This window comes from Podarcis cretensis (assembly GCF_951804945.1).
Source record: "Podarcis cretensis genome assembly, chromosome: 1".
NCBI classification, from domain to species: Eukaryota; Metazoa; Chordata; class Lepidosauria; order Squamata; family Lacertidae; genus Podarcis; species Podarcis cretensis.
Genome location: NC_137170.1, coordinates 62386274 through 62398808, shown reverse-complemented (window position 1 = coordinate 62398808; position 12535 = coordinate 62386274). Strand labels below are relative to the sequence as shown.

At 42.2% G+C, this 12535-nt stretch overlaps 1 long non-coding RNA gene across 6 annotated transcripts in view; it reads left to right on the top strand.

Annotated features, from left to right (window-relative positions):
* The first annotated feature begins 3792 nt into the window (after window positions 1–3792).
* The window catches only part of LOC307216136, a 53790-nt gene continuing 45047 nt past the window's right edge, over window positions 3793–12535 (top strand). Inside the window, exons 1-2 of one of the 6 annotated variants that reach the window (XR_013838926.1) lie at window positions 3793–4059; window positions 7034–7104. This is a non-coding gene — a long non-coding RNA (uncharacterized lncRNA). Of the gene's footprint in view, window positions 4100–7033; window positions 7109–12535 lie in introns of all 6 variants that reach the window. The other 5 variants (XR_013838927.1, XR_013838925.1, XR_013838928.1 and 2 more) reach the window with 5 other exon arrangements.

Here is a 12535-nt window from a genome sequence, read left to right as displayed (position 1 = left end):
TAGTCTGAACTGAACCACGGCTAGATCAAAAGACCATAAAGAATAATATAACTCTTACTGAACGCCTCCTGGGTATGTCTTTGAAAGGACAAAAAGTATAGAAGTGAATAATAATATAATATTATTTTTAAGTTTGTGGTGAACAGTATGAACACTTTTAAAAATCCAGTGTCCATTAATCCACCTAGTGCAAATGACAATGCTATAGAACAGTAAAGGACCTGTAGTCCAAACTGACACAAAACAGACAGTGCGCTGTGGTACTGCTTTTTGGCAGTTGCCCAAAGCAGGCCTCTTGGGGTTGAAGGCTGCTTAAGTAGTCTGGCTGGTTGATGGCTTTGCCTTCTCTGTTTAGCTGCAGATACAAGCCTATTAGGACCAAACTAGCCGTGATACAGCTGAGCCACCTTTCCCCTTCCTCTGAACTAAAAGCAACTGGACTGGTCCCTAATTTGGCACAAAGGCTAACCTTTCCTCTCCTCAAATTGTTCACCTCCTGAAGATACAGGATGGAGGATCAGGATCCAACTGGTGAGGACAAACCAGCAACAGATGGAATTGTGTCCTTGGAGGAGCAGGGCACTGTGGATGCTGATTCACTGAAGCCCCCAGAAGAAGGCCCTGTGAAAGAGGCATTGGCTACATCTTCATGAAAGCCAATATACAATCATCCTAAAAACAATTTTTAGAATTAGACATTAAACAACATACCTACCGGTATATATCTTAAGAAGCATGCAGGTATACAGTTTAAAGTGAAACACTCATTTTCTAGAAGAGAAGTCTGAAAAAAGCAGACAGATCAAGAAAGCCAAGTAGCTCTTCAGAGTCTGATTGCCTACTAAACAAATTAGAGGTGTATGTGCGTGTTTTATGGCTGGTCATATACTAGGAGGCTGTCTTTGGATGTAGACATGACATTGTTTTCAGGGAACATAACTTGCACTAGTTACCCTAGCATTCTTAAAGAGTTTTATTTGGGCAAACTGAGATCAGCTGACTATACATCTTGGCTACAGACGCCCTGGCTGCTTCTTTGTAGTAGCTCAGGTGTTGTTTACACATGAAGCTGCAGAAATACTGAAGACTGAAAGGTGTCTTTGATTGGCACACAACCCCATCCTCAAATAAGTGTTTGTGCAAACCTGTCTGTTTTGAGAAGTTGATGTTTCTTTCCCCCATGCCTCTACTTCCATTTTAAAAATGCATCCAGAATAGGATTTTAGGAATGCTTGGTGCAAGTTACTTAAATTAGTCTCAGGGAACCAGCATCAGTTTTGTGAAGAGGAAAAGAAGTACTTGCTTGATTCCTCATAACTCAGAGGGTAGCTGTTAAGCCACATTCTTGTTTCCAAATATGTACATATGTATGGATGCCTATTTTAAGCAATTCTGCACCCCACCACTCCCTAGGAAAGACAACCCCTGGGGTTCCTTCCAACTCTACAATTCTGTGATTCTATGGAAATGCTTTCAAAAGGGGATTCATTAGAGAGGTGAAGCCCTAAAGGGCAGCAAGGGAGGAAAATGATCTCTCCCTGTTTCCCTTTTATCTCCTCTGCTGCTGCTGTTTGTTTCAGTTCTTCATCTTGCCCTAGTGCTGCCTGTGAATGCTAATCAGGACCTTTTCCAAGCCTCAGGCAGCCATTTCCAGGTAATTGGTCCAGATACCCGAAAACTGACCCACTCGTTTATACACCAAAGAGGTTTGGTAATCCATGGCTATTTTAAGAACGCCCGTGGCCAACCCAGCCCAGAAGACGCCTAATCTGTATGCTTAAGAAAGAGTAAATTACAATAATCACAACCGTATCATGTTTTTATGATAGAGTATCATAGTGATTTTATAACTACAAAGCAGATAATAGAGACGGTGCTTTTAAAATCCTTACCATAAAATGCTTTCCATTAAATCAGCTGAATGTCTCTAGTCTGGGCACCGACAGTTAATAGGTAAAAGCGTGTGTACTTACTGGCTGCTCAGTCCTTCCTGGAAGTCTGAGGGTTCCTTCAAGTAGGCAAGTTCTTTACCAGGCCCCACTTGTATTGCTCTTGAATATGCGAGTGCAATGTGTGAGACAGGTGATGTATGCGGGTCAAAAGTAACCTTTATGGTTGTGCTTACTCAGTTCACATTGTAAGGTTGGAGGGGGGGGGTGTACAGGAGATGTGGTGGTGGGGACTACCTTCGGGTTCTGTGTAATGCCCCTTGGTCTTGGCTGATATGGGTGGTGGTGGTAAAAGTTGCCAGGCACAACTTTGTAGGTAGTCTGCAGGAAAAAGTCAGTGGGTGATTTCTGATTCTGAATGGCTAAGAAACTCTGGGAATGCATAGAAGCAGGGACATGCCTTCCCCACCCACTCTCATCCAGTGGCATAGCGTGGGTTGTCAGCACCCGGGGCGGAGTGTATGCTGAGGATGGCCATGCCAGCCCAAGCCCTCACCACCAACCAAGCAGTGGCAGTCTAAGCCGGTGACGAGTGAGGCAAACCAAGGGGAGGGAGAAAGAGGCTCAAAGCCGCCCTGTGAGGAGGGCAGACCTGAGTGCAGTGGTGCCCCGTTGCAAAGGAGGCAGCTACCAGAGCCTCTCACCTCTGCTCGGTGGGCAACAGCTGCAACATCCTCCCCTTCCAGCCAGCCCAGGGGCAGGGAACATGTGGATGTTCCTTCGCAGGCTACGAGGACGACGAGGTGCCAGTACCGCCCTAGCCCTGAAGGTGTGGCTGAGGTGTGACTTGGCTCCTCATGGCTCCAGCCATAAGGGAACTTGTTGTGGGGGCACCTGGTTGCACACCCTTGCACCCCTTTAAAAATCTGCACCCAGGGCCAAGGCTCCCCTGGCCCTCCCCACGCTACACTCCTGCTCTCATCTAAACCTGGTTTAATCTAGGTTTGTGTGCATGTGAAAGAGAACAAAGGGGAACCTATAACTGCCACCATCCCTGACTATAGGCTACACTTCTTGGTCTGATGGGAGCTGGGAGTGCAATAACATCTAAAAGTTCACAAGTTAGCCACCCCTGGTTTAAGATGTACCGTAGATCTGCCTCAATCTATGTTCAATTTACATATATGAAAATGTACTAAAATATTATAAACACTCTGAACTCCTTCCAATCCAAACCTAGGTAAATGCTACACCCCTGCAATGTTTCAGCACTTCAAGCTCATATAGGCCCTTTCCATCTAGGAAATATGCATCTGTAAACCCTTAGGTGGCAGGTAAATTGGCATGCACTCTGCAAATATCTAGAGCAAATTATCAGTGCTGCCTTCCTCCAAGCAGTTCGTTAATTAAACAACAACAATCTGCTGCATCTCCCAGCTTGCTACTGCTGTCAGGCCGGAATGTCCTGCTCTGACTGAAGGAAAGCCAGAAAGTAAAGACAGAGAGAAGCAGCCGGAATTTATGAGAAACAGCAAATCAAGGAAGCAGGAGAGATAGAAACAAGGGCAGCACCTTGGTATCATAAGAAAAGGTAGAAGTGAGACCTTTTGATCAGGTGGTGTTCAATCAGAACTGGGTTAATTTCTAGCACCTGGTCTGTCTGCTCTAAAAAGACAACTACCCAACACACACACGGATTTGCTTTGCAGGTCTCATCCAGATGCACACACCTTTCAGCCTTTAGTAATCAAAAGCACCCTTTCCTTCCCAGCCTAGCTGAATACTGTTAGTACTGAAGGACAAACTGCATCCTGTCACGTCCAAAACAGAATGAAGCCCCGCCCCCCTAGTTTTGAAGACCACCCTATGGATGGTACTGGAGCAATTAACCCAATGTGTGTGGGGGGTGCGAGATCTGGGAAGCTTACAGAGATAAAGTGGCAGTTTTGCATTTAACACCAGCATTTAGCACTAGCTCAGGGGTATTGAGAGCTGCTTGATTAGAGGGGCAAGGAAGGGAGGATGTGTGTGGGGGGAATTGGTAAGTGCCTCCTTCAGCTTCCCCCCTATCTAGTTGGTATGATCCTTTCCCTCAAAATGAGAACTTCGGGACCACTTGCTGCAGTTCAAGCGAAGCAAGAAACGTGTCGCCGTGTTTCTTTTCCTTGAGGTAATAGCGTGCTTGTTTTCCTTCAGTGTATAAGAATGAGGTGTGCGCTTAGGAAGAAAACCCAGTCTTTGGAATGGCTGGGATAAAATCTGGGAGGAACTCATAAAATGGCCTTAGCCAAGCTGCTTGCCTCCCTCTTTCAGTTTCCCCTGTGGAAAATGAGGACAGTTACTCAGTCGTGTCTTAATAGGATTCCTGTAGAGTTGACAGGACCCAGGAGTGGGTCACAACAGGAACACTGTCATGTAAATAGATGGTAAATGGTTAAGAAATGGGTCTCCAAATGCATGTTTGGGTTAAAAGTGGGTCCTGGGGTCTGAAAAAGGACATACTACAAAGCCAGTAGTAATTATTCCGAGTTGCTCAGGTCTTAACATGCTTTCAGGTGGAGCCACACCCTTGTCCTGGTATTGCCTTTATGATGGTGCTTTCAATACAGTACCTGATTGATTACGGGATCCTCCTATCCCTCTTTGTTCTCCACATGGTGCCAGTCCCTTTTAAGTGCGATTTACTGTATGTTCTTTTTATAAGAATTTAAAGTCTCAAATATATAAATTAAATGTTAATAAATTTACAAGGCAAACACATAAGTATTTTCTTCTTTGGCGATCACTCGTAGCCGAGTAAGATTGTCTTCCATTAACACAGTTTTAACAATGAGTCCGTAAGTGACTGTGGAGGTCAATTCTGGATCCACACATCCTTCCACAGTGGGGACATTGGTTTCTGGGCGGGAGTTGATCACGGTGTGGATTTGCCAAGCGTGCCTTCCTCTTAGCATGTTTCTCCCTTGCGTCCTGAGTTCAAGTGTCTTCAAAGCCCATGACACCTTTTTTAAAGGCTGTTCTCCAACTGGAGCGCTCGCAGGCCAGTGTTTCCCAGTTGCCAGTGTTTATACTACATTTTTTAAGATTTGCCTTGAGACAGTCTTTAAACCTCTTTACCTCTTTTGTTGACCACCAGCATTACGCTTTCCATTTTTAAGTTCAGAATAAAGTAGTTGCTTTGGAAGATGATCATCAGGCATCCGCGCAACATGACCAGTCTAACAAAGTTGATGTTGAAGAATCATTGCTTCAACACTGGTGATCTTCTTTCCAGTACACTGATATTAGTTCGCCTGTCTTCCCAAGTGATGGGTAAAATTTTCGGAGACACAGTTGATGGAATCTTTTGAGGAGTTGGAGATGGTGTTTATAAGTGGTCCATGTTTCACAAGCATACAGTAAGGTTGGTGGTACAATAGCTTTGTAAACAAGCATTTTGGCTTCCATGCAAATGTACTGGTCCTCAAACACTCTGCACTTCAGTCGGAAAAAAGCTACACTTGCAGAGCTCAGGCGATGCTGGATTTTGGCATCAATGTTGTTCCTTGTGGAAAGATAACTGCCTAGGAAGGAGAAGTGATCAACATTTTCCAACGTTACACCATTGAGTTGAATTTGTGGCGCTGCAGAGGGGTTATTTTGTACTTGTTGGTGCAGAACTTTGGTTTTTTGGATGTTGAGTGATTGGCCAAGCTTTTCATAAGCTTCTGCAAATATATTTAGGATGGTTTGGAGGTCATTCTCTGAGCATGTGCACACTACGTTGTCATCAGCATACTGAAGCTCTATGACTGAAGTTACGGTAACCTTAGTCATTGCTTTCAGCCTGCTCAGATTGAAGAGCTTTCCATCTGTTTGATATGATTTCTACTCCAGTGGGGAGTTTCCCTTCGACACAATGTAGAATCATGGCAGTGAAAATAATGAATAGAGTTGGGTCTGAAACAGTGCAGGAAAGCAGTCCTGAAGCCATTTTGACATTCCCAGTGACCTCAAGTGTTCCTCTGCAGTAAGGGAGGCAAATGGAGAAAGCCTCCCCATTGTCTCTTTGCTCACAAATCCTGTCTTAAAGGTGTATCTGTGTATGAATAGAGTGAGCCTGTGACCTGGATTCAGGAACTAAAGTATTCACCATCACAAAAGAGCAACCAGACTGCCCAGGTAATGCAATCAGAGACTATTATCAAGCAATTAGTGACCATTATCCTTGCCTTAGGATTCTGCTGTAGACCAGCCCTTCTGTGATGTATATATGATGTATTGGGGGGTGGCCTTAACAGTGGTGTAGCGTGGGTTGTCAGCACCCGGGGCAAGGCAAGTAATTTGCGCCCCCTAACCCGTGAGCCAGGTAGGAGCAGAGAGCTGCGAGTGCGAGCGCCCCCCCCCCGATGTTGCACCTGGTGCAGCCGGCCCCCCTGCCCCCCCCACGCTATGCCACTGGGCCTTAAGCTTAGAGGGTGGCAATTTCAAAAAATCCATGGTTCGGGATTCCTCCTCCCTCCTGCATGTGGTGAGTGAGGACCGTGTTGCAACAGTTTAATAAAGATCAGGCTTACTAGCTGCTTTGCTTCTCAATATTCCCTGGTTGGCCTCTGTTGTTTTCTCCTACTGATAGGGAACCCACTTTAGGACTCTTTACGGGCTTTTATATACCCTATAAGGGGGAAAAAGAGCAGATTGTGTTTACAACAGTGCTGATCGGCTCGCGTATGGTGTTAGCTTGCTAGTCCTGCACCTGTCCAACCTATCCATTGCTGATGCTGTGGAGCACTGCATCTTGTGGGAATGTGCCATATTAAATTATAAAACCAGCATGAAAAGCTTAATCCAGTAAAATAGGTTGTCAGATTTTTATAGGACTTCCCTTCCTTCATTTTGTTGTTATGACTGGGATCCAAACTGATTAATAAATAGGAGTTTTGCCATTTTATTTCAACGGCATGATTTCACCTTTAAGCATTTTCTGTTAAGCAAACTGATTTTTTTAAAAATTGATATTTTCCCACCAACCATCCTCTATTGAGTATTAGTAATAGTTTATTCTTTATTTAATAATACACAATTTACAGCTGTTTGCTTTCATTTCTTAATAGCCCTTTCCACTGAACAGGATTAAGAGAAATAATTATTTTTACACACCATAGGGTCCCTGTCAAGTATTAGGTGGATGTCATTAACGTCTCAACAATTGGGAGTCAGAACTGCAAGCAGCCAAGTAGGTATATAAAGCTAATAGCGTTCAAAGTTTTTTTCATCTTTCAATAACAGTTTTGCTAGCCCACAAACTTTTGTCCATATAAAGCTGGGATTAAAAGATAGTCAGTGGAATATCTAATGCAAGACCTACAATATGTGTTAGCCAAATATGAGTTAGCAGTACAAAGGAGAAATACAGAGAAAAGTAGCATGTGCAGAAGACACAGGCTTTAGTGATTCAGCATTGTTTGGAAGATTCTGTATGCCAAGAATATATGCAATTTTCTGCTCCCAATTAAAAATATTCATATTGAGTTTTTGCAGATAATAATTATCGTAAGATTATAATAGGCTGAGGGATATAGGACTGACCCAATGTTTCTCAAAGAATTTTTAGCTAAAATTTGGAACATTTCAAGTTCTTCTTGAATAGTTGATAAATTTCCCTCTTCTGCTGAAGAACCTTCTGCAAACTGGTCAAGTAACTGAATGGGGTAGAGAATTTCAGCCACAACTGTAGATCTGGTTTTAATATTATTGGGTTTTGTTTGACTGTTTTTGAAGAAGGCAATTGGCCTGGGCCCTAATTTTTTCAGTCCTCCTTTTCATAGCTCATCATCCATCAGTATGTATTAACAATAGAGCTTAATTCAACAGTAAGTGACTGGAAATGTCTCATCCAGATTTAACCTTCAGAAATATTCAGTGAAATGCCCCCCTGTGTTTTTCTGCCTATGATTGCAGGGCAGATTTGGGGAGGTAATTTTCATTTGGGAAAGAACAAGTAACTGAAATCCAAAATAATACACGTTAAAACTAATTGCCTGTGATGTATAAGAAGGACTGCACTCTGCATTCTGTTACTTAGGGCAAAACAGTACATCAATCTGGATTGGGGCATTGCGCCACTTTCCTGTTGCCATTTGCCCACAAGGGTACAGCTTGTAGTAAACATAGCCTTCAGAGGAAAAGACTGGTGGTGGGATCTTTGGTATGGAGCCTGAGTCCAGATCGGGACCACATTGCAGAATAGGGTCTCTATGGCTGCTTTTCCTAAACATTATTATTATTTATTAAATTTCTCTTTATTAAATTATTATTTATTGAATTTCATCAGATGATCACAGGGCAGTTTACAATATACAGTAAAAACACAAAAAATGTATATAGCAAACAAACAAATACACCCGCCCACCCCGCCCTGTGGTCAGCCAAGTATGCTTTAAAAGATGCATAACTAATGTAATGTGTAGTTTGGCTGAAGGAGAGAAGGGGAATACGATGTTCACTTTACACTATTCAGGATGATAATAATAATAATAATGCATAACAGGTGCAACAGTGATGCTGATCTTCTACTTCAGTGGAATAGTGTTCAAAATATTCAGTGACAGTTTGTGGAACAGCAGGTAAATGAAGCAGAAAATGAAGCAACAGGTTTTCCCAATTCTTACCAAAAATGGTGGAGATTGTGAAACCGAGTAGGTTAGCTCTACTAAGCACAATGGGGCTTATGTCTGGCTAAATATGTATACAACAGCACTGAATGGTTTTGTAATGAACATCTATTTTTACCATAAAATTCTATGCATCTATTGTGGGATTTTGGATATATTGTATATATATATGTGTATATATATATATATATATATATATATATATATATACACACACACACACAATATATCCAAAATCCCATATATATATGCGGGAGAACATGTCTTGATTCTTCCTCCTAGAGTGAGATGGCTTAATAAGGAAAATAATAGAAGGATTTGTATTTAAAAAATAAATAACACGTAAGAAGGTAGTTGAAAACACTTCTGATGCATTTATAAAAGTAAGTTGTACTAAAATAAATCCCAGTACATTTAAAAAAAAAACCACACATTTCATACTTTAAAAAGCTACTTTTAAGATGGGAATTAAGCATTTTAATTGCACAGGGATTTATCAAAGCATTATCAGTACAAAAGAAATTCTTTTTCTCATGCATTAGTTGCATACTAATTAACACAGTTTGATCTTCTCTAGATGAGCATGTTCGGAATTATTACAAATGGGAGAAAAGCGGTCTGTATACACAATATTATTTTATAGCATTTATTAAGAAATTGGAGTTTTTAATTGCTCCTTCAGATGTATCAGAAACAGATGAAAAAGGACTCTAGCAATAAACACACTTCATGAGGTTGCATGTACTATTTCCCACAATATTATTGAAGTTAGGTGTGTTACACACTATCAGTTTCAATTAAGTCATGCTTTCCACTTCTAAAGATTCAACCTCAGAGAACTTTACCTGGGGGAAAGCCCAGTGGGGCTTACTTATGTGAAGACCTATAACTAAAGTTAAGACCTCTTGAATTGAGGTGTTATTCAGAAAGGCCTTGACTCTGGGAAGGTGTATGTCTGTAATCTATCATCTCAAACACACAATTTGCCATATGTGTAGTTCATGTGGCTGCCGACAGATCTGTGAACTGCAGTGTGACAAGAGACCACTTCAAATAGGTTCATCCATGCAAATGCATGCCTATCATGAGAGCCACAGCAATTCCTACATAGAGTTTAATGACCGCTGTGTGCTGTGCGCATATAAGGAAAAAACCTTCAAATATTCTGGACTGTAATCCACAGCTATTTAAATACTCATAAAATTCTTAAAAAAAACAAAAATCCCTGCTCTGTTATTATCCAATCAGTAAGTATATTATAGTTTAATCATTTGTATGAGCTCTGACTAATATATGAGCAAGGTGCATGTAACTATGCCTTTCTCTTAGCCAAGTTCCATCAGAAAAATGCACCATTTTAAACTAGTGAATACATTATGCAATAATTATAATCAAATAGAAAGCTGGGGGAGGTGGGTTTCTCCTGAACGCTTAGCATCAAAAGATTCAACCCTCACCCCCCCCCATTTTTTTGCTTTTTCAAATACAAATTTTCTGTAGTCTCCTGAGTCCATTCAGCACCACATTAAAGCTTCGAAAATGTGTGCACTACTAGGAACAAACCATTAACCTCAAGGAATCATAGGTCACAGCATGAATGGCAATCACTGGCATACTATGAGTTCCTAGCACTGAGAGTCAATGGTTTAATTAAACAAGATTTGCATGCTGCATGTAGATCACACACTGTGAAACACCTTGAGGCCAAGGCTGTCAGTATAATGTTTCATGGGATTGTGCTTAGCCTTCTGGCTGTTAGCAATGGCCATGGGAAAACAAAAGGTGCTGGCTCAGAGCAGAGAGTCGATTCAAACAGGAACAGCAGCACACAACACGCAGACAATCCTCTCGAGGTTTGATTGTGTATTTTGAAAGGAACTTAACATACTGAAGTAGTCAGGAGAACATGCCCTATAACAATTTTGAATTGTCCCTGAACTGAGGCGCAGCTCATGCACACAACCGCAGTGCTTAATTTCCGCCAAACAATAGACCTCAGGATTGCACTTCAGTGACTGACTAGTGCTGGAAGGATACGCATGTCAGCACAGGACTGCAGGGATTTCTGCAATTGTACCTTCCCTGTTGGGAAACAATGAGAACAGGGTGATCACTGCAACTTCATCTAGTCAAAAAGGTCTATCTTCAGGTTAAAATATGGCAGTTCAGCACCATAGGTGCTATTACAGTGGTGCCTCGCAAGACGGAAAACCCGCTAGACGAAAGGGTTTTCCGTTTTGGGGGCGCTTCGCAAAATGAATTTCCCTATGGGCTTGCTTCGCAAGACGAAAATGTCTTGCGAGTTCCTGCGGGGTTTTTTCCCTCCCTCCCCCTTTTCCTAAGCCCTAAGCCGCTTATCAGCTGATCCGCTGATAAGCCGCTTATCAGCTGATCCGCTAAAAGCCGCTAAACCGCTAATAGCGCTAATCCGCTAAGCTGTCAATGGGCTTGCTTCGCAAAACGAAAAAACCGCTATACAAAGAGCCTCACGGAACGGATTAATTTCGTCTTGCGAGGCACCACTGTATTTTCAAGATCAATGTGTCAACCATTGCCATCTAGGTCCAGTGGTAGCTAGCTTTTATCCAGGTTAAGAAGCTGTCCACAATAAGCCATTATTATAAAAACAGATGGGCAGTATGGCCTTGATATTCTCACCTTCATTTAATAGATGACTTTGCTAAAACTTGTCTTCTTTTGCCCCAATTCATGAAAAGATTTATCTGTGTTGCTTATACACACGGATTCCAATCTGTGTGCTTCAGGATTAGGAGATAAGCAATTTTTGAAATTTATCTTAGTCCATAGTTCTGCATGTGTAGCGGTAGGCTGTGTGCAACTGGTGCTCAACTTCTGAAGATTCCCCAGTGATATCTGTTAGGATTCTTGCTCCGTGTTTGCAGTCATGGGATTATTGTCTATCACATGACGGTGTATGTTTTCATTCCACAGTGTAGGAAGTGACAGACAGGATGTTTTGTGTTACTGTGTTCCGGAATGTAGGATTATTGTCCTTTGTTCTTTCTCTTTGCTGACTGATGAGAAAGAAGAATGAGCTAAGTCAGAATGCTTCAAGTGTATTATATGTAAATAAAGTAGATTAGCCAAGATGCTGTGCTATTGGGTCTGTTACATGAACCACCAATACCCTGCAGGTTCCTAAGTGTGTTGATGCTTCTTGGTATTGGTCGCTGTGATGTTTGGATTGAAGAAAGCTTTTGAAGCTCCCGAACGAATGACCAGGAGGGAGAGAACATGCCAGTCGACCTACAGAATAAAGAGTGGAGTGGGATGGATGACCTTTTTTGACTTGATGGCCACATTGAGAGTCAGCTCTCTGAGGGTCAGATGGTTGGACACAAGCACACTCTCAGAGTACATAGACACTTAGTGGGAGGGGGATTTATACAGGCAGGCAGATGCATAGACATTGGCACATGTAGTCAAGAAGGTGCATGCACACACCTTCAGCAGAGGAAGATATACAGGCCGACAGGCAAATACACACATTAAGGCAGGTGGACACACACACGCTTTCAAGGACTTTTCCATCACCCTCTCCTTAGTTACAGACAGAGGGGGAAGGGGCGATCTGCTATGGCGCTTCATGTAGTTTTGCACCAATGCCTGATGAAGAGATACAATCTCCAACCAGGGTTTTCATGACCTGGCTAAATGCTTTGTGTGCATTCTGTTAGCTTTATACTTCGGCTGTGCTTGAGAATAATAGCCAACATTAGCAGATGGCTGCCAAGAGCGTCTGCAACAAAGAAGACTAAGTAGAAGTTTTGGGTTTTCTAACAAGTCCCAGTTGACACAAAAGTGTGCACAAGTACCTGAGGGCAAATGGGGAAGCCAAATGAAGGTAACAGAATACTTAAACAGGGCTTGGTGTCTTTTTCTTTTCTAAAGGAGAGATCATTGGAGATGTGGCATTTTGTAACATTTGGGTTTATTTATAAATATGGGAAGAGAACATAGGTGGAGGCAAAC